General features: G+C 38.5%; 1 long non-coding RNA gene across 1 annotated transcript in view; it reads left to right on the top strand.

Annotated features, from left to right (window-relative positions):
- The window catches only part of LOC309816191, a 56,635-nt gene extending 31,957 nt beyond the window's left edge, over positions 1-24,678 (top strand). Inside the window, exon 4 of the long non-coding RNA XR_014295975.1 lies at positions 24,639-24,678. This is a non-coding gene — a long non-coding RNA (uncharacterized lncRNA). The remainder of the gene's footprint in view (positions 1-24,638) is intronic.
- Positions 24,679-27,228: the final 2,550 nt, after the last annotated feature.

Below are 27,228 nucleotides of genomic sequence, written 5' to 3'. Positions count from 1 at the left end.
TTTACAGAGAATCTGGTGGCTATGATTTATTGAGTTACCTGCCAGGAGCTCTAGATGTGAGCCCTAGAGTATCTCTTCTGGATGGGGATCCCCAGGTCACAGGAGTTGATTGGGTGGTAGTTGTATCAACATTTGAGAAAAATATGACTCTTCTCTGGGTTATTTGGATCTGATTACCAGGAAAGAAAAAAAGTGCGGATTGATTTCAGTAAATGCTAGAATTTGGAGGCATATTTCATATCACTAAAACAAAGAAGGGAGAAAATAGACAAAAGCAGAGAAACAAGGGGTGAGAGCCACAAGAGGGAATATAAAAACAGAAGACAATAAGAGAAGAAACTAGAAAAGAAAAATACAATGACTTTCCCAAAATGTCTCCTATTTCAGACTTCTTATTTATGTCTCATTTCTTTAAACATTATAAGAACCTCAAGGGAAAGGAGAGGAACTGTTCTGTTTAATATCAGTTATGTATGTCTGGACAATGTCAACTCATTATTAATATTGTTGCTAGCAAGACATGATTCCTGGAAATATTGACTTAGGTTTGTTATTACGTATAATAATTAGTATTTCTGTGAATTATATACCTCAGTCAATGCAAAGATTTTACAACTTTCTTAAAAAGATGATTTAGTTGATCAAACATATAATTCTTCTAAAAACCATACCTTAGAGGGGAATGTTTCTTCAAAGAAGTCTGACATGTTTTCATATGAGAAAACATTTTCTTAACATTGAAACTGAATACTAACAATATTCCTTGATAATCCACCAAACTTTTTAATAAAGAAACTAGAAAACATGGCAAGAATTGGTCCTCAGATGAGACCAGGGATCAATGATTCATTCATTCAACATATACATATAGGACATGAGGTTTTTTGGTCAGGTGCTAGGTGTAGAGTGGCTGAATAAAACATAGTGCCTGCCGATTGTGTGGGATGCCTCGGCCTCAGCCAGTGAATGAGGTGGAGGAGTGAGGGCAAGGAAGAGGAAGGGGAGGAGGCAGGGAGCCAGCGAGTGCCCAGGGTGAATCAATGGAAACCCCCTCACGAAGCTGGGAAAGCACTTCAGCCGCAAAACAACAAACAACAACAACATAGTGCCTGCCCTTGTGGAGTTTACAGTCATGTGGGAGAGTTAGATAGTAAATAAGTACATAAATAAATATGCAGTCAACATATAATTACAAATTGTGATAACTTTTATGAAGGAGAAGAACCAGTTGCTATGAATTAAAATAACAGTGGAGACTTTAGATGTGCGTTGCTAAGGAAATGACATTTAAACTGAAACCTGAAGGATGAGTAAGAGTTAGTCCTGAGAAGAATGGGGAGAAAGTAGCCTAGGCAGAGGAAACATCATGTTTTAGTCCTGAGGCAAGAAAGAATTCATCATGGAGTTCATCAAAGCAGGCTCATGTAGCAAATCTCAGGTAAAACTCAGTAAAGAAGATCCTTCTCTTGTTTCTCCTGTCCTTATAGTTAATACTAATGGCTAAATGTCTTGGCTATGGTCAAGGCTGAAATAACTGCTAAGAGTTGAAACCCATGAGATCAGGGCTAACTCTGTCCCTGGGGAGGACAAAGAGATTCGGGGTGGGGGGTGGGGAAATCTAACCTAAGGATCTAGCATAAACTTTATTTATTATATCATCATAGGTGGACTACTTAAAATTTAGATTTTGGATTTTTCTTGACATTCCGCCATAGTTTTTTTTTTACTATGTGATTTTTCCTGGTGATCTGGTGACCTGTGTGGTTCCTGTGTTCTCTATTTCTGTTATTGCTACTCCTCCTGCCATCACCACCTCTGTGACAATTTCCCAGGCCAGGCACCTTGGAGCCACCTTTGACTTTTCTGTCACTTGGCAGGAACAATAGATTCCACCTCTGCAGTGTCTCTCCAATGAGTTGCCTCTGGTCCATTCTCATGGCCACTGACTGTGCCCAGGCTCTCCTGCTCAGTTCCTTGGCTCCAGCCTCATCCAACTTAATCCATCCTTCAGGTTACCACCATGTTAATCTTCCTTGAGTACTGTTCTAATTCTGCCCTTTCTTAGCTCTGACCATTTGTTCTGTAAAGAAATTCCCATAAAGCTGATTTACTCTTAAGCCTCAGAAAGTGTCATCTTTAAGATTACCTCAAACTTTGTTCTTATTCAGTCTAGAGTACTTCTTCTTCTCCTGTCCCCTACTCACTGTCTGGCCACTTCAACCCAACAGTCTTCCAGTGATTTAAGCCATTCTTTTATTCATTTAATAAATACTTATTGAATGTCTATTATATGTCAGGCACTGTGCTAGGCACTGGAGATACACAGCAAGGTAGATAAGTCCCTGCCCTTGTGGAGCCCACATTTTCACAAAAGGATGGTAAAGGTACAACAAAAGAAATATAATAAGCCAGAATAAAACAGGAACATTTCCCTTACAGCAGATTAAATAAGTTCCTCAGACCCTTCAAGCTGAAAGGCTGCATTGAAATTAGATTGCGAAGCTAGTGGGTCAAAAGTTACTCATCATAGGTATAGTGTAAGGTAGTAGAGAGAAATAAGGTTGGAGAGGTTAAGACCAGTTCATGGAGGGCCTTGAATACCAGGCTAATGAGTTTTAAACAGTTTATAGACAATGAGAAGGCATTCACTTTTTCTGTTCCCTTCTTAAAATTCAGATTCTAAAGAACTGCCAGCTTTCTTCATACCCAGCCTTCTTTAACAAAACTGGAAAAGGTGTTACCTATTAATCTTTACACTTTATGATTGACTAACAACCTACATTTGAGGTTGTTTCTTTTAATATTTGCATTTTAGCCAGCTTTTGTAAATTTACACCTTTTTTTCCCCCGTAATAGTAAGATCAGAGGCGAAAGAAAGAAATGTCAGAAATCATAAAGACAAGCCATAAAATTCTGTATTCACCTTCTTCCCAGGCAGACCAAACTGGAACCTCCTAAACTTCCCTAGAAACACTGGGGTCAGAGGACCATGAATCTTCCTAGTCTTCTCTATATCTGTTGGCCCTTTCTGCGTTCTCTGGATTGAGCCTCTCCTTCAGGCCCCTACCAGCCACTCCTCTGAGAGGAAAGCCCAGGAAAAGCTCTCCCTCCTCTGTCTTTACATGCCCTTTCCTCCCTCTTCCCAAGATTTCCAGGTGGTCTATCTGGTGCTATTTTAAATAACATTTAATGATATGTGCAAACCATAATCCTTCTTAACTGACAACCTATGACAATACCTCTTTACCACCTAAATTACCTAGACTGATAGTAAGGAGATTTTAAAAAGAGCCATGTTGGAATTCGTCCTTTTTCCTTACAAGCAATATTATTGAACCCATAGACAATTAATTATGAACACAGTCATATTACTTCAGTTGGGCATGGGTTTACAACACATCATGCTTTTATGGTTATTTCCAAACAACTTCCTGTCTACTCTCAGCCCATACATACCAGGACTCCCACATGTAACTCTTCTAATCACCATAGAAGTAGCAATTTCCCAAACCATGTCCCTTTGCTGTTCCTAACTTCTGAGTTTAAAATGCCCTCTTAAGAGCCTCTTGAACCCCAACTACTAAGGTATCACTTTGAAATCTGCCTGAAAAAATGTCCAAACTATCCATTTCCTTCCCTGTCCTACAACTTGGCACGTATGTTCTCACCATACTTAGTCCCTTTTCTAGTCTTCTTTACAATTTTTTCTAGAAATCCCTCTTCATACCACAGGAAGCACGGAGCAAATGTATTTTTGTTGTTCTTATTGTCACCTCTGTTCAAATATTAGGATAAATAGCAGTTAGGACAAAAACCTAAAACCCAGTTATATTTTTATTATCTTAGCCTTAGACAGACTAGAATTAGTCACAACCCATACACAAATCATGTATGATTGGGAGAATGAGGTTGTTTTAGCACGAGAGATAGTGGTAGAAAGGGTGGAATTTTGTCAGCTATTCCTAATGTAGGCTTCTTTTGCTAAAACTGCATAAAAACATGTGTCAATAGAACTCAGAGCATGATTGCTATGGAACTTGACAGCAGGGCTGCACTTCATCATTCTGGGCGTCTCACATCTGGGAATTACCACTGGAAAAATGTCTTTGTGCTGTCCCTCTTCTTTATCACAGACATCTGCTTTGGAGGGCAGATTTGGATGGAGTAAAGTTTCTAAGCAAGTAGGGAAGGCCTAGAAACAAATACTTCAAAGTGCAGACCATATTCCTTTCTCCTGATGTATTAGATTCTACAACATTTAAACTTTTTCCTGTCTGGAAGCTGATACCAGTTTTCTCCCCTGTAGAAAACTGCCGTTCTTTAAAGGGATGTAGAAATCCACTTTGACTAGAAAACACCTGAGGAGAGAACAGCTGGTCTTCAAGTTTGGAAAAACATTTGTCAAATGTTCTCTTGCCTCCTGTGGGGTAACTCTGAGCTATTGACAATTTTCTTTTTCTTCCTGAAGCTGAGTCAGACAGGCATTACAGAACAAACACAGTCCCAAAACAGAGTCTCAATAGAAAGTTTGGGTTTTTCTTGCTTTCTAAGCTGTCTTGGCTTATCTTCCCTCCTAAGGCTTGCTGGAATCTGACTACTTTGGGGTTAAGTGTAGTGGATGGAATATAGGGTAACTCGGAGCTTCTACTATTAAACTCTTTTATTTAAATGTTCTAGGATTGACTAGCTGTTCTTTTATGAAAAAAAAAAAGCCTCTGAAAGAGTATGTTGATTTGAAAGGTTTACTCATCATATTCTAGGAATAGCTTACATTTTCCCATATTCTCTTTCTTTAGTAAGAAGTTCAAAATTAAGGAATAAATACACTCATATTTGTTAATGAAAATGATACCTGGCAAGTTACCAAAAATACAGGTGTAGGAGTAATTTGTGTGTGTGTGGCTGCGTTGGGTCTTTGTTGCTGTGTGCAGGCTTTCTCTAGTTGAGGTAAGCGGGGGCTACTCTTTGTTGCGGTACATGGGCTTCTCGTTGCAGTGGCTTCTCTTGTTGCGGAGCACAGGCTCTAGGAGCACGGGCTCAGTAGTTGTGGCTCACGGGCTCTAGAGCACAGGCTCAGTAGTTGTGGCACACAGGCATAGTTGCTCTGCGGCAAGTGGGATCTTCCTGGACCAGGGCTTGAACCCATGTCCCCTGCATTGGCAGGCAGATTCTTAACCACTGCGCCACCAGGGAAGCCCAGGAGTAATGTTTTAATCGCAAATAACTCTTCAGATATACAAGAAAAATCTTTTCTTCTTCTGACTCAAATAGTGAGATATGAGATATGAGAATAGTCACTTTAGAAAGACAAAATTAGAATTAATAAGGTCATCACCTTTAGATTTAGGAGGTAAATGTTTTAGGGCTAGAACAAGGTTATCACCAGTCAGTGCAATCAAGGTAAGGACTCGAGAACAGAGGAGTCATTTATTTATGAACCAAGTTTTTCACCCTTCTCATTATTGGCTATACCCTATCCTTAAGATTCGATCTTTCTTCTCCAGTCCTTTTATTTATTTATTTATTTATTTATTTTTATTTTTTATTTTTTATTTTTTTTGCAGTACGCGGGCCTCTCACCGCTGTGGCCTCTCCCGCTGTGGAGCACAGGCTCCAGACACGCAGGCTCGGCGGCCATGGCCCACGGGCCCAGCCGCTCCGCAGCACGTGGGATCCCCCCGGACCGGGGCACAAACCCACGTCCCCTGCATCGGCAGGCGGACTCTCAACCACTGCGCCACCAGGGAAGCCCTATTTATTTATTTTTAATAAATTTATTTATTTATTTATTTTTGGCTGCATTGGGTCTTCGTTGTTGGGTCTTAGTTGCTGCACGTGGGCTTTCTCTAGCTGTGGTGAGCGGGGGCTACTCTTCGTGGTGCATGGGCTTCTCATTGCGGTGGCTTCTCTTGTTGCAGAGCTTGGGCTCTAGGCACACAGGCTTCAGAAGTTGTGACACGCAGGCTCAGTAGTTGTGGCTCGCGGGCTCTAGAGTGCAGGCTCAATAGTTGTGGCGCATGTGCTTAGTTGCTCTGCGGCAAGTGGGATCTTCCTGGACCAGGGCTTGAACCCATGTCCCCTGCATTGGTAGGCAGATTCTCAACCACTGTGCCACCAGGGAAGTCCCTCCAGTCCTTTTAGAGTATGGTTCTATTTCCTGAATATCTGCCAATAATCCTAGCCAGATCCAATTGTGTTAGCCTAATAGTATGAGGAATTCAGAAGGTTAAGCACTCATTACTTGGGTTTTTACCCCTCATGTTTCCTGTCCTCCTGTCCCTTTTTAAAATTATGAGTCTTCATCCTTCTGGATTTTAGCTCTAGTTTTTCCTCTGGAGAAGCTTCTCTGACATTCTATTTCTGCTAACAACCAGTCCTTCATACTTTACTCTGTTTTAACCCTTATCGGGATTTCCCAGGTGGTGCAGTGGTTAAGAATCCGTCTGCCAATGCAGGGGACACAGGTTCAAGCCCTGGTCTGGGAAGATATCACATTGCTGCCAAGCAACTAAGCCCATGTGCCACAGCTACTGAGCCCGCGAGCCGCAACTAATGAAGCCTGTGCGCCTAGAGCCCTTGCTCTGCAACAAGAGAAGCCACTGCAGTGAGAAGCCCACGCACCGAAATGAAGAGTAGCTGCTACTCGCCACAACTAGAGAAAGCCCGTGCACAACAACGAAGACAAAATGCAGCCAAAAATAAATAAATTAATTTAAAAAACAAACAAACAAAACACTTATCAAGCTATTTCAATAGCTGTTTATTAGACAGAGAACTCCCGCAGAATAGAGGCTCTCATTCATCTTTATATCCCCAGACACCAGTAAATAAGTGTCCATTGAATGAATGGATGAATAAACAAGTGAACAGAGGTCATTCTTAAAAAAAAAAAAAATAGACCTGTTTCTAAGGTTACCAGTGACCTCCAAATTGCTAAAAGACAGGGAATTTCCTGGCAGTCCAGTGGTTAGGACTCAGAGCTTTCACTGCCGTGGCCCAGGTTCAATCCCAGGTTGGGGAACTAAGATCCTGCAGGCCACATGGTATGGCCAAAAAATAAATTAATTAAAATAAAATAAAATAAAAGAGCTAAAAGACAATTTTCTGTCCTTATCATTCTTGACTTTTCTAGAGCATTGGACACTGCAGAATACTCTCTTCTTCTTGAAATTCCTCTTGTCTCTTATCTTTGATGACAAGTCTCTCCTGGCTCTCCTCTTCCTTCTCTGTGTACTCCTCAGTTTCCTTACTGACTTTTCCTCCTCTGCAGCACCTTAAATGTTAGAGTACTCCATACTTCGTTTTCCACCCTCTTTTGTTTTTCAGTACATGCTCCCTGGATGACCTAATCAATGGCTTCACACTCTTCACTCATGTCTCTGAAATCTCCATCCTCTAATTCATTTATTCCCTCTAATCAGGGGAAGAATATATTCAGCTATATATCCACAAGGACCTCAGCCTTAACATGCCCTAAACCAAGCTCCTTATCTCTCCTTTTCTGTCTAGCCCCAGTCTATGTTTTTGTTCATGAATCCCCCAAGTTGGGAAGTGATACTATCATTGTGCTCATGTCAGCAATTATACATTGCAGAAGAAAAGACTAAAGAACTTGAAGATATAGCAGTAGAAACAATCCAAAATGAAGCACATAGAGGAAAAAGACTTACAAATGAAAAAGAGTATCAGTGGGACAACTTCAGGTGACTTAATATATGTATAAATGGAGTCCCCATAGGAGAAGGGAGGGTACAGAAAAAATATTTGAAGATATAATGACTGAAAATTTTTCAAATTTAATGAGAACTATAAAACCATAGATCCAAGAAGTTTAACAAATCTTTAACACAAGAAGCATGAAGAAGACTATATCAAGGCACATCATAATCTAATTTCTTAAAGTTTAGATAAAGAGAAAGTCTTAATCGCTATTCTTCATCCCTGCTGCCTTAGGTTTGGTCCTCTTATGTCTTAGCTGGATATTTACAGTAGCCTCCAACTAATCTCCTTACCTTTCATTTACTTCCCCACCAGTCTTCTCCTTTTCACCACTATCAGAGAAGGGAGTTCTTGACTACTCACTGAATAAAATCCAAATCTCTTAGCATGGCATATCCAACCCTTTCCCCACTCTCCAACCTCAATACCTCCCTTCACCCACAACTACTTGCATCCTCCAGCCACGTGGAACTATTTGTGGAAAGAGCTGTCCTCTCTCTGGCCTCTGTGCCTTACATGTACTGTTGCCTTAGCCCTTCCTTTACTTGATTTATTAATCTGTGTTTCCACTAATCTCTAAGTTTTTGGAAGGCAGGGACTATCTTTCTTCTCTTCAGTGCCTGCTACATAGCTCAATACATATTTTCAAGTGAGTGAAATTTTCATTTAAAATTATTTTTATTTATTAACAGCCCAACAGTCTGGGAAATCTATAGTCATACACCTATACATTGAGATTGAAGAGAAACTGTCTTTATTTTCACAAGCCAGAAAAGTTTCTTCTCAATACAAGGTATTGCTGGCTGTTAATACATTTGTCTTTGGCTTCATTTAATTTTTAGCTTACTGAGATTCATGAAAAAAAAATTTCAATTGATGATTGTGCTTAAATAAGCTATTAAAATGGTATCATTTAGCATCAGTAATACTCACTAAAATGCCTGAGAATGGCTGAGTTTTCTAGATGTCTTAAATATGTGGCAGTTTCTTTTATGAATGAGCATTCAACATGTTCCATTTCCACAAAAAAAATGGGAGCTCTTTTGATAACTGCCAGAAAAGAAAATCACTGAGAGTGTATATTCATTCCTGCAAACAATTAGGATAGTTTTTACACATATTCAGAGACTGTCTGCATAGGTATTACAGCCTCCATGCAGAAACTAGTGGCCCATTCACTGCCACTGGGCTTGTAGAACGTGCCCAGGTGGATGGAGAAGACATAGACTAGGGCTTTATAAATTAATAAAGTTAATGTTTAAGACCAACTGTATTGAGGTAAGTAGAAATATGATTTCGTTAAATTGTTTTTAAACTAATTGGATTGAAATTCATAAAAAGTTCCATTAGTGAGTTCCCCTTTAAGCAGTGAATCTGAAGTAGGATTGGGGAAGTCATATGCCCTTATGAAGACATAGTGTTGTTTTCAAAAGGCAGTCATCGACCCTTGAAAACTACAAACTATCCACCCTGAATCTGATTATGTGGAAGAAGGATTTTGTTATCTGATGGGAATGTGCTACACATGGAGATCCATTAGTACCGAGTGAGACTAAGATGTTAACCCCAAATTATAATGTTATTGGCCATGTTAAGGGTACTATAAGAGGACACAGTTTTATCGGGAAATGTCTGATAGGCAGTGGAAGATATGTATCTTGAAAGAGATCTCAAATTCTGGAGATATTAATTTGAGTCATCAATTTGTATATGGGAATTGAAGCACTTAGAGTGGGTGAGATCACTCAAAGAGAATGTATGAAGCTGGAAGAAAATAGTGAAGTCACTATTATCACCATCTCAACCATTTATTGAATGATTCTTACTGTATGCTAGGCATAGTGCCAAGTACTTTCTATCCATTATCTCATTTAACCTTCGCAAAAACCCTACACAGTTAGGTGCTCTGGAGTCTTTGGCAATGCTAACATTTAGGAGACTGGCAGCTGAGGGTGCTGTATCAAGTGGGTCTGAAAAGGAGCCATCAGAGAAAAAGGAGCCATCAGAGAAAAAGGAGGAGGTGATGTCATAGAAATCAAGGCAAGATAGTATTTGAGGAAGGGAGAGGTCAGCAGTGCCACATGCTGCAGAGATGCCAAGGGAAATGAGGAGTACAGGGGAGCCACTGGCTTGCCAATTCAGAGGTTGAGGATGACCTGGGAAACATTTTCAAAAGTGGTGAGGGAGGGATGAGAGACATATTACAAAGGGTTGAGGAAAGAATGGAATGCGCAGAGGAGAGGCAATTAGGAGGGGAAATTTAGGCTAGAAAGGGAAATAGAGTGGAACTTAAGAGGAGAGTGGTAGGGGAAGGGAGAAAAGAACAAATTGAAAAGACAAGACTAAGCCTAGCCAAGGTGTACTATTTCCAGAAAGAAGGTAAGTATAGAAGAGAGAGAAAAGATGGAGCATGAAGGTATGATTAAGAAGTCTAGTGTTAGGGTGAGCTTTGAACAGGGAGAGGGTCTCTTAGTGAGATTAAAAGAAAGGAGAAGTAGAAGATATAAAAAGAGCTCAGGGGAGTTTACTACTAGGGGGTTCTTTTTTGTTCTGAAAAGTAGGAGGCAAAATCACCTGCTTCAAATTAGGTGGGCAGGGGTCTTGAAAAAAGTGGGAAAGGTTTTGATATGGGGCGTAACTACTCATATTCAAAAAGATGGACTCTAATCTGCTGAAGACTTTAAATCAGAGTTGTAAAATAGGAGAAAGTATATCCTAATAGGTCCTCCTCTTTTATAAAAAACCATGTTCCCAGACTCTCTAGATAGAGCCCTGCCTTGAATTTGGGGCATGGGGTTTTCTCTGTGGAGGGGAACTGAAAAAGGTGGTATGTAAAAGAGTAAAGGAGGAGGACAAAATGTGGAAAGTGCTCAAGAGCAGGTTATACACGTTTCAGAAATGCAGAGAAGGTAATTAAAATAGCCAAAGCCCCTGTGTTTTCCTCAAACCGTGGTTTGAACCTAAATGTGTACTGTGGATAGAATGCACTCTAAATGTGTCCAATGACAAATTTCTTGGAAATTTAACTACCTCTGGAGCTCTGGGAGAGATCTATACCTAACAGTCATCTTTAGAGGGCAGTGGTGATCTATCCAGGGATGTTATTTTAAATCAAAGCAAAATGTCTAATAACAAGTTATGTATCTGTAATGAAGAACATCTCCATTTCAAAGTATCACTTGAAATGAAACAGACATTCTATTAGAGTGTTTCTCAGATTGTGCTCTGAAGTACAATTACATGGGGAGGGGGTTGGTTAGGGGTTGGGAGCAGGAGAGGATAGAAGAGATTAATGTGTTTTCTTGAACTAAATTAGAATCTCTGGAGTGGGGCCTGAAATCTAAATATTTTACAGACGTTCCAGGTAATTTTAAAAATGTTTTATTATGGAAAATTTCAATCCCATACAAAACCATTATCAAACTAGATAATTCTTAGTTACAGTAAAGATCTGTCTACTTCGATCATTGGGAAATTATGAGCTTATGCCCACATTTCCATCCATGGTTCCAAGGCTGTATGTATCTCACTGACATATCATTTCCCCAAAGGTTCACGATTATGTTTACATAATGGCAGATAGGTGTTTTAAATCGTGAATGGGTGTAGAATTTAAATTTTTTGGATACATATTGAGATGATTATACAGTTCTGAACTATATAAGTAAAGTTTCTAATGTAGAAGCATTCCTGTGATAAAAATCCTTCTTGGTAGTGAAATTGAGTTTGATTCCTTTATATTTTATTTGGGATTTTTGCAACTATGTTTATGAATAAGATTGGCCTGGATTTTTTTTTTTTCTTCTCTTACTGTCATTGTTGGATTTTAGCTTCAAGGGTATGGTAGTCTCATAAACTAGCACAATTTATCAACATGTTTTAGCAACTGTTTTTTCACCATTGCTTCTTATACTCCCCTATTTCCTTCTTGGTTCATTTTTATTTTGTTTTGTTGTTTTTTTTTAAACCAAGAGTTGGCTAGCTGATTCATTCAGCAAATACTGTTTGCTCACCTACTATGAAAAGCACAGTTTAATTCTGACAATACTGTGGTAAGTCAGTTAAAGTATCACTGCCATTGCTTTTTTTTTCTTTCTACCTTTTGACCTCCTTCACCCATTTCTCCTACCCCCACCCCCGCCCCCGACTTTGGCAACCACTAATCTGTTCTCTGTATCTAATAAGCTTGTTGTTGTCGTTGTTTTTAAATTCCACATACAAGAGCGATCATAAGGTATTTGTTTTTCTCTATCTGACTTCTTTCACTTAGCATAATGCCCTTGAGGTCCATCCATTTTGTCACAAATGGCAAGATTTCATTCTTTTTTATGGCTAAATAATATTCGTGTGTGGGTGTGTGTTTGTGTATATCACAATTTCTTTATCCATTCATCCATTGATGGAAACTTGGTTCAGTTTTATACTGGTTTGAGTACATTCCTTAATAGGTCTTTCAGCAAGATTGTTTTGATGGTAAATATTCTAAGTCTCTGTAGTTCTTTAAATGCATTTATTTTGCTTTTACTCCTAAATTATAGTTTATCTGGATATAGTCTTTTACATTCATCCAGTCCATGGAGCCCTCTGGATTTCAACAGTTCTGAACCCACTTTATGTTCATTTCTCAGTTCAGCATTCCTGAACTACATAGGTAGTATGAATTTGAACCATGTGGCTAATTTAGTGCATACTTGGAGATCTAGTTTCTCTCCAATATCTATTTTCTATCCACAGTCCTGGCTAATGAGCCATAATTTCCTTGTGAACCCAAGGTATCAGAATAAAGAGATATGGGTGTGGCTACTTTGAAAAACAGTTTAGCAGTTCCTCAGAATGTTAAATACAGAGTTACCTTGTGAACCAACAATTCTATGTCTAGGTATCTACCCAAGAGAAGTGAAAACACATGTCCACACAAAAAATTGTGCATAAATGTGCATAACAGCATTATTCATAATAACCAAAAAGTAGAAGCAGGGCTTCCCTGGTGGCGCAGTGGTTGAGAATCTGCCTGCTAATGCAGGAGACACGGGTTCGAGCCCTGGTCTGGGAAGATCCCATATGCCCCAGAGCAACTAGGCCCGTGAGCCACAACTACTGAGCCTGCGCGTCTGGAGCCTGTGCTCCACAACAAGAGAAGCCGCGATAGTGAGAGGCCCGCGCACTGCGATGAAGAGTGGCCCCTGCTTGCCGCAACTAGAGAAAGCCCTTGCACAGAAACGAAGACCCAACACAGCCAAAAGTAAGTAAATAAATAATAAAAATAAAGGAATTCCCTTAAAAAAAAAAGTAGAAGCAACCTAAACATCCACCAACTGATAAATTGATAAACAAAATGTAGTATATTCATACATCAGAACATACAGCCATAAAAATAAATAAGTACTGATTCGTGCTACAACACTGATGAATTTTGAAAACATTATGCTAGTTATCCAGACACAAAGGCTACGTGTTGTATGATTTCATTTATATGAAATATCCCGAATAGACAAAACTACAGAGACCAAAAGTAGATTAGTGGTTGCCTAAGGCTGGGGAGTGGATGGAAGGGTGAGGGGGATGAGAATGGTTGTTCATAGGTATAAAGTATCTTTTGGGGATGATAAAAATATTCTAAAACTAGATTATGATGATTGTTGCAGAACTCTGTAGATATACTAAAAACGATCGAATTGTACACTTTAAACTGGTGAACCTTATGGTAGATAAATTATATCTAAATAAAGCTTTTATTAAAAAAAAAAAAAAAACTAGAGCAGGGGTTGGCAAATCTTTCTGTAAAGGGCCAAAGAATAAATATTTTAGACTTTGTGCACCATGTGGTCTCTGTCAAAACTATTCAACTCAGCCACTATAGCATGAGAGTAGCCATGGACAGTATGCAAATGAATGAGCATGGCTGCATTCCAATAAAACTTTATTTACAAAAACAGGTGGTGGGCCAGATTTGGCCTATGGGCTAGTTTGCTAACACCTAAGCTAGAGTGATAAGCAAAAGCTTAAGCCGTAGAGGTATTGGAACCAGTTATAGGTCATAGTCTGCAATTTTAACAATGCTACCGCAGGAGCTATCTGGCTTCAGCTTTCGCTTCAACTTCTTTTTTTTTTTTAACATCTTTATTGGAGTATAATTGCTTTACAATGTTCTGTTAGTTTCTGCTGTATAACAAAGTGAATCAGCTATATGTATACATATATCCCCATATCCCCTCCCTCTTGTGCCTCCCTCCCATCCTCCCTATCCCACTCCTCTAAGTGGTCACAAAGCACCAAGCTGATCTCCCTGTCCTATGCAGCTGCTTCCCACTAGCTATCTATCTTACATTTGGTAGTGTATATATGTCAATGCTACTCTCTCACTTTATCCCAACTTACACTTCCCCCTTCCCGTGTCCTCAAGTCCATTCTCTATATCTGCATCTTTATTCTTCTCCTGCCCCTAGGTTCATCAGAACCATTTTTTTTAAGATTCCATATATATGTGTTAGCATACAGTATTTGTTTTTCTCTTTCTGACTTACTCTGTATGATACACTTTAGGTCCATCCACCTCACTATAAATAACTCAGTTTCGTTTCTTTTTATGGCTGAGTAATATTCCATTGTATATATGTGCCACATCTTCTTTATACATTCTTCTGTCGATGGACACTTAGGTTGCTTCCATGTCCTGACTATTGTAAACAGTGCTGCACTGACCATTGTGGTACATGACTCTTTTTGAATTATGGTTTTCTCAGAGTATATGCCCAGTAGTGGGATTGCTAGTTCATATGGTAGTTCTATTTTTAGTTTTTTAAGGAACCTCCATACTGTTCTCCATAGTGGCTGTATCAATTTACACTCCCACCAACAGTGCAAGAGGGTTCCCTTTTCTCCACACCCTGTCCAGCATTTATTGTTTGTAGATTTTTTGATGATGGCCATTCTGACCGGTGTGAGGTGATACCTCATTGTGGTTTTGATTTGCATTTCTCTAATGATTAGTGATGTTGAGCATCCTTTCAGGTCTTTGTTGGCAATCTGTATATCTTCTTTGGAGAAATGTCTGTTTAGGTCTTCTGCCCATTTTTGGATTGGGTTGTTTTTTGTGTTTTTTTTTGATATTGAGCTGCATGAGCTGCTTGTATATTTTGGAGGTTAATCCTTTGTCAGTTGCTTCGTTTGAAAATATTTTCTCCCAATCTGAGGGTTGTCTTTTCCTCTTGTTTATGGTTTCCTTTGCTGTGCAAAAGCTTTTAAGTTTCATTAGGTCCCATTTGTTTATTTTTGTTTTTATTTCCATTTCTCTAGGAGGTGGATCAAAAAGGATCTCGCTGTGATTTATGTCACAGAGTGTCCTGCCTACATTTTCCTCTAAGAGTTTTATAGTGTCCAGCCTTACCTTTAGGTCTTTCATCCATTTTGAGTTTATTTTTGTGTATGGTGTTAGGAAATGTTCTAATTTCATTCTTTTACATGTAGCTGTCCAGTTTTCCCAGCACCACTTATTGAAGAGACTGTCTTTTCTCCACTGTATATTCTTGCCTCCTTTATCAAAGATAAGCTGACCATGTGTGCATGGGTTTATCTTTGGGCTTTCTATCCTGTTCCATTGATCTATATTTCTGTTTTTGTGCCAGTACCATACTGTCTTGATTACTGTAGCTTTGTAGTATAGTCTGAAGTCTGGGAGCCTGATTCCTCCAGCTTGGTTTTTCTTTCTCAAGTTTGCTTTGGCTATTCAGGGTCTTTTATGTTTCCATACAAATTGTGCGATTTTTTGTTCTACTTCTGTGAAAAATGCCATTGGTAGTTTGATTGGGATTGCATTGAATCTGTAGATTGCTTTGGGTAGTATAGTCATTTTCACAATGTTGATTCTTCCAGTCCAAGAACATGGTATATTTCTCCTTGGTCTTTCATTTCTTTCATCAGTGTCTTTTAGTTTTCTGCATATAGGTCTTTTGTTTCCTTAGGTAGTAGGTTTATTCCTAGGTATTTTATTCTTTTTGTTGCAATGGTAAATGAGAGTGTTTCCTTAATTTCTCTCTCAGATTTTTCATCGTTAGTTTATAGGAATGCAAGAGATTTCTGTGCATTAATTTTGTATCCTGCTACTTTACCAAATTCATTGATTAGCTCTAGTAGTTTTCTGGTAGCATCCTTTAGGATTCTGTATGTGTAGTATCATGTCATCTGCAAGGAGTGACAGCTTTACTTCTTCTTTTCCGATTTGGATTTCTTTATTTCTTTTTCTTCTCTGATTGCCATGGCTAAAACTTCCAAAACTATGTTGAATAATAGTGGTGAGAGTGGACATCCTTGTCTTGTTCCTGATCTTAGAGGAAATGGTTTCAGTTTTTCACTATTGACAACGATGTTGGCTGTGGGTTTGTCATATATGGCCTGTATTATGTCGAGGTAGGTTCCTTCTATGCCTACTTTCTGAAGAGTTTTTATCATAAATGGGTGTTGAATTTTGTCAAAAGCTTTTTCTGCATCTATGGAGATTGTCATATGGTTTTTAGCCTTCAGTTTGTTAGTATGGTGTATCACATTGATTGATTTGCATATATTGAAGAATCCTTGCATTCCTATGATAAACCCCACTTGATCATGGTGTATGATCCTTTTAATGTGCTGTTGGATTCTGTTTGCTAGTATTTTGTTTAGGATTTTTGCATCTATGTTCATCAGTGATATTGGCCTGTAGTTTTCTTTTTCTGTGACATCTTTATCTGGTTTTGGTATCAGGGTGATGGTGGCCTCATAGAATGAGTGTTCCTCCCTCTGCTCTATTTGGAAGAGTTTGAGAAGGATAGGTGTTAGCTCTTCTCTAAATGTTTGATAGAATTCGCCTGTGAAGCCATCTGGTCCTGGGCTTTTGTTTGTTGGAAGATTTTAATCACAGTTTCAATTTCAGTGCTTGTCATTGGTCTATTTATATTTTCTATTTCTTCCTTGTTCAGTCTTGGCAGGTTGTGCTTTTCTAAGAATTTGTCTATTTCTTCCAGGTTGTCCATTTTATTGGCATATAGTTACTTGTAATAATCTCTCATGATCCTTTCTATTTCTGCAGTGTCAGTTGTTACTTCTTCTTTTTCATTTCTAATTCTGTTGATTTGAGTCTTCTCCCTTTTTTTCTTGATGAGTCTGGTAATGGTTTATCAATTTTGTTTATCTTCTCAAAACACCACCTTTTAGTTTTATTGATCTTTGCTATTGCTTCCTTCATTTCTTTTTCACTTCTTTCTGATCTGATCTTTATGATTTCTTTCCTCCTGCTAACTTTGGGGTTTGTTGGTTCTTCTTTCTCTAGTTGTTTTAGGTGTAAGGTTAGGTTGTTTATTTGAGATTTTTCCTGTTTCTTGAGGTAGGATTGTATTGCCATAAACTTCCCTCTTAGAACTGATTTTGCTGCATCCAATAGGTTTTGGGTCTTCGTGTTTTCATTGTCATTTGTTTCTAGGTATTTGTTGATTTCCTTTTTGATTTCTTCATTGATCTCTTGGTTATTTAGTAGTGTATTGTTTAGCCTCCATGTGTTTGTATTTTTTACAGTTTTTTCTCCTGTCATTGATATCTAGTCTCATAGTGTTGTGGTTGGAAAAGATACTTGATATGATTTCAGTTTTCTTTAGTTTACCAAGGCTTGATTTGTGACCCACGATATGATCTGTCCTGGAGAATGTTCCATGAGCACTTGAGAAGAAAGTGTATTCTGTTGTTTTTGGATGGAATGTCCTATAAATATCAATGAAGTCCATCTTGTCTAATGTGTCATTTAATGTTTGTGTTTCCTTATTTATTTTCATTTTGGGTGATCTGTCCATTGGTGAAAGTGGGGTGTTAAAGTCCCTTACTATTATTGTGTTACTGTCGATTTCCCTTTTATGGCTGTTAGGATTTGCCTTATGTATTGAGGTGCTCGTATGTTGGGTGCATAAATATTTACAATTGTTATATCTTCTTCTTGGATTGATCTCTTGATCATTATGTAGTGTCCTTCTTTGTCTCTTGTAATAGTCTGTATTTTAAAGTCTATTTTGTCTGATATGAGAATTGCTACTCCAGCTTTCTTTTGATTTCCATTTGCATGGAATGTCTTTTTCCATCCCCTCACTTTCAGTCTGTATGTGTCCCTAGGTCTGAAGTTGGTCTCTTATAGACAGCATACATACGGGTCTTGTTTTTGTATCCATTCAACCAGTCTATGTCTTTTGGTTGGAGCATTTAATCCATTTACCTTTAAGGTAATTATCAATATGTATGTTCCTATTACCATTTTTTTCATTGTTTTGGGTTTGTTTTTGTAGGTCTTTTCCTTCTCTTATGTATCCTGCCTAGAGAAGTTCCTTTAGCATTTGTTGTAGAGCTGGTTTGGTGATGCTGAATTCTCTTAACTTTTGCTTGTCTGTAAAGGTTTTAATTTCTCTGTCAAATCTGAATGAGGTCTTTGCTGGGTAGAGTAATCTTGGTTGTAGATTTTTCCCTTTCATCACTTTAAATATGTCCTGCCACTCCCTTCTGGCTTGCAGAGTTTCTGCTGAAAGATCAGCTGTTAACCTTATGGGGATTCCCTTGTATGTTATTTGTTGCTTTTCCCTTGCTGCTTTTAATATTTTTTCTTTGTATTTAATATTTGATAGTTTGAATAATATGTGTCTTGGCGTGTTTCTCCTTGGATTTATCCCGTATGGGATTCTCTGCGCTTCTTGGACTTGATTGACTATTTTCTTTCCCATGTTAGGGAAGTTTTCAACTATAATCTCCTCAAATATTTTCTCAGACCCTTTCTTTTTCTCTTCTTCTTCTGGGACCCCTATAATTCGAATGTTGGTGCATTTAATGCTGTCCCAGAGGTCTCTGAGACTGTCCTCAATTCTTTTCATTCTTTTTTCTTTATTCTGCTCTGCAGCAGTTATTTCCACTATTTTATCTTCCAGGTCATTTATCCGTTCTTCTACCTCAGTTATTCTGCTATTGATTCCTTCTAGAGAATTCTTAATTTCATTTATTGTATTGTTCATCATCGTTTGTTTGCTCTTTAGTTTTTCTAGGTCCTTGTTAAACGTTTCTTGTATTTTCTCCATTCTATTTCCAAGATGTTGGATCATCTTTACTATCATTTCTCTGAATTCTTTTTCAGGTAGAATGCCTATTTCCTCTTCATTTGTTTTGGTCTGGTGGGTTTTTATCTTGCTCCTTCATCTGCTGCATATTTCTCTGTTGTCTCATTTTGTTTAACTTACTGTGTTTGGGGTCTCCTTTTTGCAGGCTGCAGGTTCATAGTTCCTGTTGTTTTTGGTGTCTGTCCCCAATGGGTGAGTTTGGTTCAGTGGCTTGTGCAGATTTACTGGTGGAGGAGGCTGGTGCCTGTGTTCTGGTGGGTGGGACAGGATATTGTCTTTCTGGTGGGCAGGGCCACATCCTGCGGTGTATTTTGGGGTGTCTGTGAACTTACTATGATTTTAGGCAGCCTTTATGCTAATGGGTGGGGTTGCGTTCTTGTCTTGCTAGTTGTTTGGCATGGGGCATCCAGCAGTGGAGCTTGCTGGCCGTTGGGTGGAGCCAGGTCTTAGTTGAGATGGAGATCCTGGGAGAGCTTTCACCGATTGATATTATGTGGGGCCAGGAGGTCTCTGGTGGTCCAATGTCGTAGACTTGGCTCCTTCACCTCGGAGGCTAAGGCCTGACACCTGTCTGGAGCACCAAGAACCTCTGACATGTTGACCTCCAAATGGATAAATCCTTTCTTTGTGTGAATAAAGGAGGCCTTCGAGTTCCAGGTTTCAGGGAATTGGCCCACGGTCCCAAGGACGGTCGCGGCTTTAGCTGGTGGGGTCCCTCCAGAGCCAGCAGCTTCAGTGAGGCCACCCTCCCATTGGGCTCCAGGGCAGCTCAGTGACAGTGGAGGGAAGAGACCCCAAGCCTGGAGTTCCAGCTCTGTGGAAACCTGGCTTCAACTTTTTCTTACTACTCTGATATTCATTTCTAGCACCTGGGGATTTCTTGTTCTCGTTTTAGAAATCAGCCATGGTTTTAAATGTATTTTTGTATTTTATCCATTAATTCTTTGTGCTTAGAAATGTCAAGGAGACTTCCTGCCTCAGTCTAGACTGCCAAAATGGCCAAAATTTACATATACGCTAAGTCCCTGTGTATTCCTCCAATCTCATCTTTTACTACTCCTTTACTCTCTCAGTACGTTTTAGTCACACTGACCTTTTTCCTGTGTTAGGGCCTTTCAGATAGCTCTTTTCTCTGCCCCTACCCTGTTTTCCTCTTTGCTACTTACTGAAGTGTTACAGACTGATTGATTGATAGCTGCTCCTAGGTGCACTCTACCATTGTTTGACCAATCTCCATTCCTCTAACTGTGAACATTCACCATCTTTTCTTTTTCTCCACTGCCCACCTCACCACCCTCCAACACACACACACACACACACACACACACACACACACACACACACCCCATAACACTAGATTCCCTGCTTCGATTGCCTTCCTCTTGAGCCTGGAGTTGATAAGCAAAGTTTGATGAGTTGTGCCCAAGTGAAGTAAGCAGTCCATTTTAATGGGGCCACCTATGCAAACTACTACTCTAATTTGCTTTATATACGTTCTCCAAAAATAAATTGCCTTCCCTGCACAAAATGCAGTTATAAGCACATATACTTTTATTATATAAATATAGCGTATTACTTGTTAGTCTCTAAAATGCAAATGTAGCATGAATATTTTGGTTAGATGAGGAGTGGAGTGGTTCTGAATAGCGAGTCTGCATTGATCTGTTTCTTAGTTAATGGTCACACTTAGTTCAATAAATATTTTTGAGCACTTACTGTGACCAGCTTATAGTGGAAGGTCTAAGCTGCTAATACAGAAGGCCTCCAGAAACAGTTATTTAAACAAGATAGATGTGTATTTCTCCCTCATGCAACAACCTGGGAGGCAAGCATTCCAGCAAGGAAAATGGAGATTGAGAGACAAAGCAATCTCTGTTGTACCAACCTTGTGCCAGGCTTTGTAGTAAGCCCAGGGACAGATCCAGGTTTTGTAGATCCTGAAGCTTATACAAAATTGGAGGCCCTCTTTAAGTAAGAGAATATAAAATAATAAATACAAAATTAAGTACAGGAACCTGAGCAAACGAAGGTCCCTAAAGCAAAAGTTTAATTAGCTTTTCAGTAAATCCAGCCATGAGTAGGCTCCTGCTGTCCAGAGCAAGATTTAGATTGTCTAAACAAGTCAATTAGAGACCTATATAAGTTGTAGTATAGTATTGTAATTGACTAAATGGTCTGAAATAATTTCAGAATCTTTTGCCTTACTAAGTGCTATGGATAGTCATGAAGGACTGAGTAAAGGGAAAGAGGAATGTTTGTTGGAGTTATCCATAAAGGCTTCTTAAAGAAGGTGTAGCTAGACCCTAAAGGATGGGGCAGACTTGGAAGGGTATAATAAAGGGCAGAAGCTATTCCTGGTACGGATCCACATATGCAAAGTTTTGAAGGCAGGAATGAGCAGAGCATTTGGGAAATGTGGGGACACTTAGACTTGTCAACTGAAAAAAAAAATGCACAACATAAAAACTGTGAGTTAAGTATTATTCTGAGGACTATAGCCCAGGATATCTCTCAGCCACTCAGATAGCTCTGAGGAAATTCTCCAAAGAGATAAGGGAGGAGCCAGGATATACGTGAACTTTTTTTGCTGGAAAAAACATGTAGTCGAGCATAAAAAGATTACTGCCAATCACAAAGAAAGGACATCTCAAATTAATGATTTTAGTGCTTTTCTATGTACAGGAAGATGCAAGAATCTGGGGGTCACTGAAATTTCTCCTTAAAGAATTATCTTAATTATCTAGGGGCCAGTATATCCAAAGCATAGAATGCTTCCTGTTTTTCTCCATCCTGAATTCCCCTCAGGGTACATTGTGGGCGACTGCAGTGGCTAATGACTTGATCCTAGAACTGGAATGACAGGCAACATTTTTTTCTTTATAGACTGGAACTAGACTTAATATTGAGGAACAATAGGAAGATTAGGCAGAGACAAATGTTGAAGTGTCCTGCTGAGATGCCAGAGTGAGGCTTCTGGATTTGATTAGACTAAGAGTGGGCAAACTGTGGTCAGCAAGAGGCCAAATCTGTCTTACCTCCTGTTTTTGTAAATAAAGTTTTATTGTAACACAGACATGCCCACTTCTTTACGTATTTCTGTGGCTGTTTTCCAGCAAAGGCAGAGTTGAGTATTGCCACAGAAACCTTATAGCCCACAGAACCTTTATAGGAAGTTTGCTGGTCCCTGAGATAAAGCACTTGATGCAAGTGGGATTTTAGGGAAAGACTTTGATTATTAGTTTAATCTAAGACTGTATGCTAAGACTGATCTAAGACTTAAGGCATTTTCAGAAGCTTTCATCCATAAATGATGAGAATCTTAGGTCAAAGAACAGGGACATACAAAATCCTCTAATAAAGAAGAGAATTAAGGTTTTACCGGAGACCATTTTAAAAAATCTGATATATTTACAGCTTCTTAACTAAATCTCCAAGGCAGGTTTAGAAAACTTTAATTGAAATTTAATTTCCTACTTTGCAGAAAATGTGCCTTAAGGGATAATTTAGGTTGAAATGAAATCTCAGTGTCTTGCTTTAAAACAGTTCTTGAACCATTATTTGTTTTTTCTTGCTGTTCTCTTGTTTCTGAATCTTTCACAAAACAATTGGGACCAATTATCTTCCATGAAATTAAAATCAAATAGTTTGTGCCAAGCAGCTCTTTAATGCAGCTGCTTCCCCTTAATCTTGGGCAGTTTTTATGACACTGTTTCCCCTCCTGAAGCTCTCTCATTCTATGGTGGAGGCATTTGCAAATTAACATTCCCAGCAAATGTTTTATAGGCTTCACATTTTTCTGAACAATATCTTCTTCCCTATGGTGACGCCCAGGAGCATACACAGGTTCAATAAAGTGTTTTTATATTCACAAACATGCAGCAGAAAACAGTTTAAGATTATCATAGCTTGGGAATTACACCTAGGAAATAAAAATGTAACATTTAAGATGATGACAAAATGTTCCCCCTAAAAAATTACTTTCACTGATTGACATCTGTGCCCCCAATTTCCACACTTTCATAATCAATTGACATTTATTGAAATCTTAAAATGTGCATGGCAATGGAGACACCAAGAAATATGACACCTGCTTCCTGATCTCTTATAATCTAGAGCAGCAACTCTTAAACTTTTGGTTTCAGGACATCTTTCCACTTTGTAAAATTTGAGGATCCCAAAGCTTTTGTTTATGTGAGTTTTATCTATTAATATTTAACATATTAGAAATAAAGAATGAGAAAATATTTAAATATTTCTTTATTCATTTTAAAATAACAATATTATGCCTATTACAACTTAACAAAAATACCATATTTTTATGAAAACTATATTGTCTAAGACAAAAAAGTAAACGGTCTAAATCAGCCAAGAAAACCATATTTCTCAGGTTTTTAAAGACCAATATCTCTTTCAATATACTGAATATCTTTCTTAAACTGCACATAATCTCTTTTTAAATTCCCCTATCTTGAGAAACCCTACAGCAGAAGAACAAACTGCACCAGGGATGCATTCACACTCAGCATAGGCTGTGGAGATGGTCTTAAGGAAGCATTTTCGTCACGTATATAAACAGGGAAACATCAACGTGATGATTTTACATTCTACACACTTGACTATCTTGTAAAACTTGGAATGTGAATTTTAGGATCAATTTAGAAGGCAGAATTTGCAAATATACTTAGTTTACCGATAAGAAGATTTCTCTTCCAGTAATATATATTAGGGTTGTATAGTTTAATGAGAAGACCAAGTTTATCAGTGCCATTCAGTGCAAATATTGCAGTTTCATTCATAATTGCAAAATCTTGGAAGCAACCCAGATGTCCAAAAAAAGTAATGAAAAGATTGGAATTATTTTACATTTATGTGAATCTCTTTAATGTCTGGCCTAATAAAAGACAACTGGATTCTCATATCTGCTTTTGCATTTAGTCTGTCAGGATATCACGTGTCATATAGCATCAAGAAAATTCCACTTGTGAGAGAATCAGAGTTAAAAAGGCAAATAATGTCCTAATATTATTTTGAAAACAGTTTTGACCTCATGTACCGACTGAAAGGTTCTCAGGGACCCCGAAGGGTCCTTGGATCACACTTTGAAAATCCATGTTCTACGGTGAGAAAGGGGATCTATATATGAAAAAGAAAAATGACAAAATAGGCAGCATATTTCACGTGACAAAGAAAAGGGATTTCAGATTTTCAAAGGAGCTGTAATAACACCGGTAAAGAGAAAGGTAGAGATAAGGAAGGAGGAAAGTGTTCTGGAAAATAAGTAGGATTAGACCTTGGCCTTAAAGGAATCATAGGGCTAATAAGTGGAGCTCTTAGAAGAGGGACTTCCAAAGGATTAATTGAATAAAAGTACCAGCAGAAATAGCAGCCATATGCAGGAGGCAGTAAGGAAACCAATCAGTTGAAAAGGAGGATTTTCATGTATCAATGGGTGAGCATTCTAGCTCTTTTAAGCAAAAGGGAGAAAGTTTTCATGCAGAAAAATTAGATCAAGAAGAGCTATCAAGAAGAGCAGGATCCCACCTCTCAACCAGTCACCACAGCCTGACAGGAAATCTGTTAGGAAGGGTGCTGGGTAGATGGAACTAAAAACCACTACCATATGGTTGGAAGAGCAATAGATGATAGTGATGGAAAAAAAGTTAGGGTCAGCGTATAAAAGACCTTGAATATCATACCAAAGAGTTTGGACTTTATCCTATGAGCAACAGGGAGCCACTGAAAATTTTGACCAGAGAAAGAATATGATCCTTGAACTTATATAACCCTTGTCACTTTCTTCAGGTCGGACCATGTCTTCTTCATCCCTGTGTCTTTCAGTGCATCACAAATGTAGCCTTGCTAACAGCAGGCTGTCCATAACAGTTGAATTGTTGAGTGATCAGATTCATATAAATAGACTTTGGGGACGTGGTACACAGGACAAAGGTAAGAGGCTATTGTGGTATTTATTATATTATTATTCACTTATTCAATAAATATTTGTTGAATATGAAATATGTACCAAACACTCTGCTGGGAATTCGCAATTCAGAAATAAAGTTATCCTTTCTGCTCTTGAGGAGTTTATAGTGTAGTGGAAAGGAGGCAGTCAACAAATCAAACACTATCTTCTATTTGATAAATGCCCTGAGGGAACACAGAAGCAGACTGCCTAATACAGTCCTAGAAGGTTGTGGAAGATTCCCTGTTGTGAAAAAAACCCTCTCTTGTATATGCACAAATGCTTTACCTGGCCAAAACGTTGCTAGCAATTTTAGAAATGAGAGAAATAAAGAACTGTGTCATTTCAGTTGTGAGAGATAGAAGCAAGAAGCATGATTTAACTCAGAGCTTAATAAGAATTAAACAGTGAGTCCCGAAAAGAAGTAAACTGATTCCAGTTATGTGTCACTCTTCTCCACTGCCCATCCATCCCACTGAAACTACTGAGGGCAATTATAATCACACTTTTATTCATGTTCACAAAATGAAAGAACAAAAAAACAGGTGAGTACTAACTGTGTGCACGGCAGTGTGCTAAACACTCTACATATATTATTTCCTCTAACTCTTATTGCAGAATTGAGATCATTACTATTATTATAGCTCCCTAAGAACTTTACTCAAAGTCCCAAGACCAGTCCAGAAGCCCAGGCAAGATTGAAGCCCAGATCTGATGACTGTGTCATGCTGCAGTCTTTATGATCAGACAAGACTTTGATTCTCCATAAGTGAAAGAAAGAAAAACAGCCTCAGCAAAGGGATGGGAGGGTAGGAAGAAAATGAACAGAAGTGAAATCCATCGACTCCACAGTTTTGCCTACAGCATGCCTTGTTTTTTTATCACATGGGGGAATAATATAAAACAATAATCAAAAGAGTGTTAATCATTGAGTTACAAGAGGACAGTTAGAAATAGGAGGGAAAACTTAGGGTATGAAATTGTAAGTCTGTTATAATGGACTTTTAAACATTTTAATAATTAAAATAATCTCTTATCTGTAGAGCTGTGGTTACTATAGAAGCATTATGCTTTGGGGGACAGGATCCATTTTCCCAGGACCTACTATAAGTCATTTGAAGAAAGGCCCATCAAGATAAAATAAGTTTAGTTCTTTCAAGGACAATAATGAGCCCAATTTTAGGTATGAAGTGTACATTCAGTTTCAACACAAAGACTTCCTGAAGGGAGACTATTTTCTCCTTAAGTAGAAGCTTCTAAAGACTAAAGACTCCTATGTCATCTCACGTGATAGTTCCAGCGAGTTTGAAAGCAGCACTTATGGAGCTTTTAGTAGTCTGGGGGCTTGGTATCTAGTACTGTTTCCTTGGAACATTGGGTGAGTAATTCCACCATTCAAGTGTTAGTTTATTCATCTGAAAAATGTAATAATTCTCTCTCTCTCCCATACTAGGAATGTATAAGGACAAACAGAAGAAAAGAACACTAGTAAAAGTAGAAAGCAAAATAAGAGGTTATTTTCATTTCAAATAAATTATTTAAAACATTTGTTTAAACCTATTGAACTTCTAATAAGTATTAGCTCATTCATTCACTTACCTATATTTCCAAAATAGTCCAAGCCACCATCATCTCTTTCCTGGACCCTGGAATAGACTCCCAACAGGTCTATCTGCTTGTATTCTTACACCTCACCCAATCCATTCTCCAGCAACCAAACTTGTCTTTTCAAAACATAAAAGAGCATTTCCACAATGACCATAATGGAGTAATAGTATTCAATTAGCCCTCCCACAATTAAAAAAAATTCTGAAACTGGACAAAATGTATGAAACAAATGTCTTCAGATGTTGGACATATATAGCACAGGACTGTGATCCTTAAGAGAAGGGAAACAAACAAGGTGAACTGCATGATTGTTCTTGCCTTTTTCTTGGAAGTTATTTTCAGCTACAGCACAGGGAGGGGGACCAAACAGAGTTCAGTGATTTCAACAAGCTGAGGAAACAGAGATTGGAATTCAAAGTTATAAGGCAGCTGGGTTTTGTGAGACAGTGTACCATAGAAAAGAGATCTGTTCATAGAAGGAACACTAGAAGTCTATACAGGGATCCCCTTGAATCTTTGCTACTTTTACTACTAGTGCTAAAGTACTTAGCTCCACACTAATTGGATGAGATTCCATGAGACTGAATAAAGAATAACTACTAAGGAAATAACAATTACCGGAGATCACACTGGGCTGGGAAATGTTCAAGCTCCCATTAGCCAGAGTGAAGAGACATTGCCAAACATTCAGTAGAGACTCCAGAAAGATCCTGGAGACTGGGCATTCAGTAGAGACTCCAGAAAGATCCTGCCTTAGGAATTACAATAACCTAGTAATAGCAAAAATGTTATTTTAGAGTCTCTTTAACAAAACTTGAAAAC

The sequence above is a fragment of the Mesoplodon mirus genome, assembly GCF_964341445.2.
Source record: "Mesoplodon mirus genome assembly, chromosome: 15".
Taxonomy (NCBI): Eukaryota; Metazoa; Chordata; class Mammalia; order Artiodactyla; family Ziphiidae; genus Mesoplodon; species Mesoplodon mirus.
This window is presented reverse-complemented; position numbering and strand designations above follow the sequence as displayed.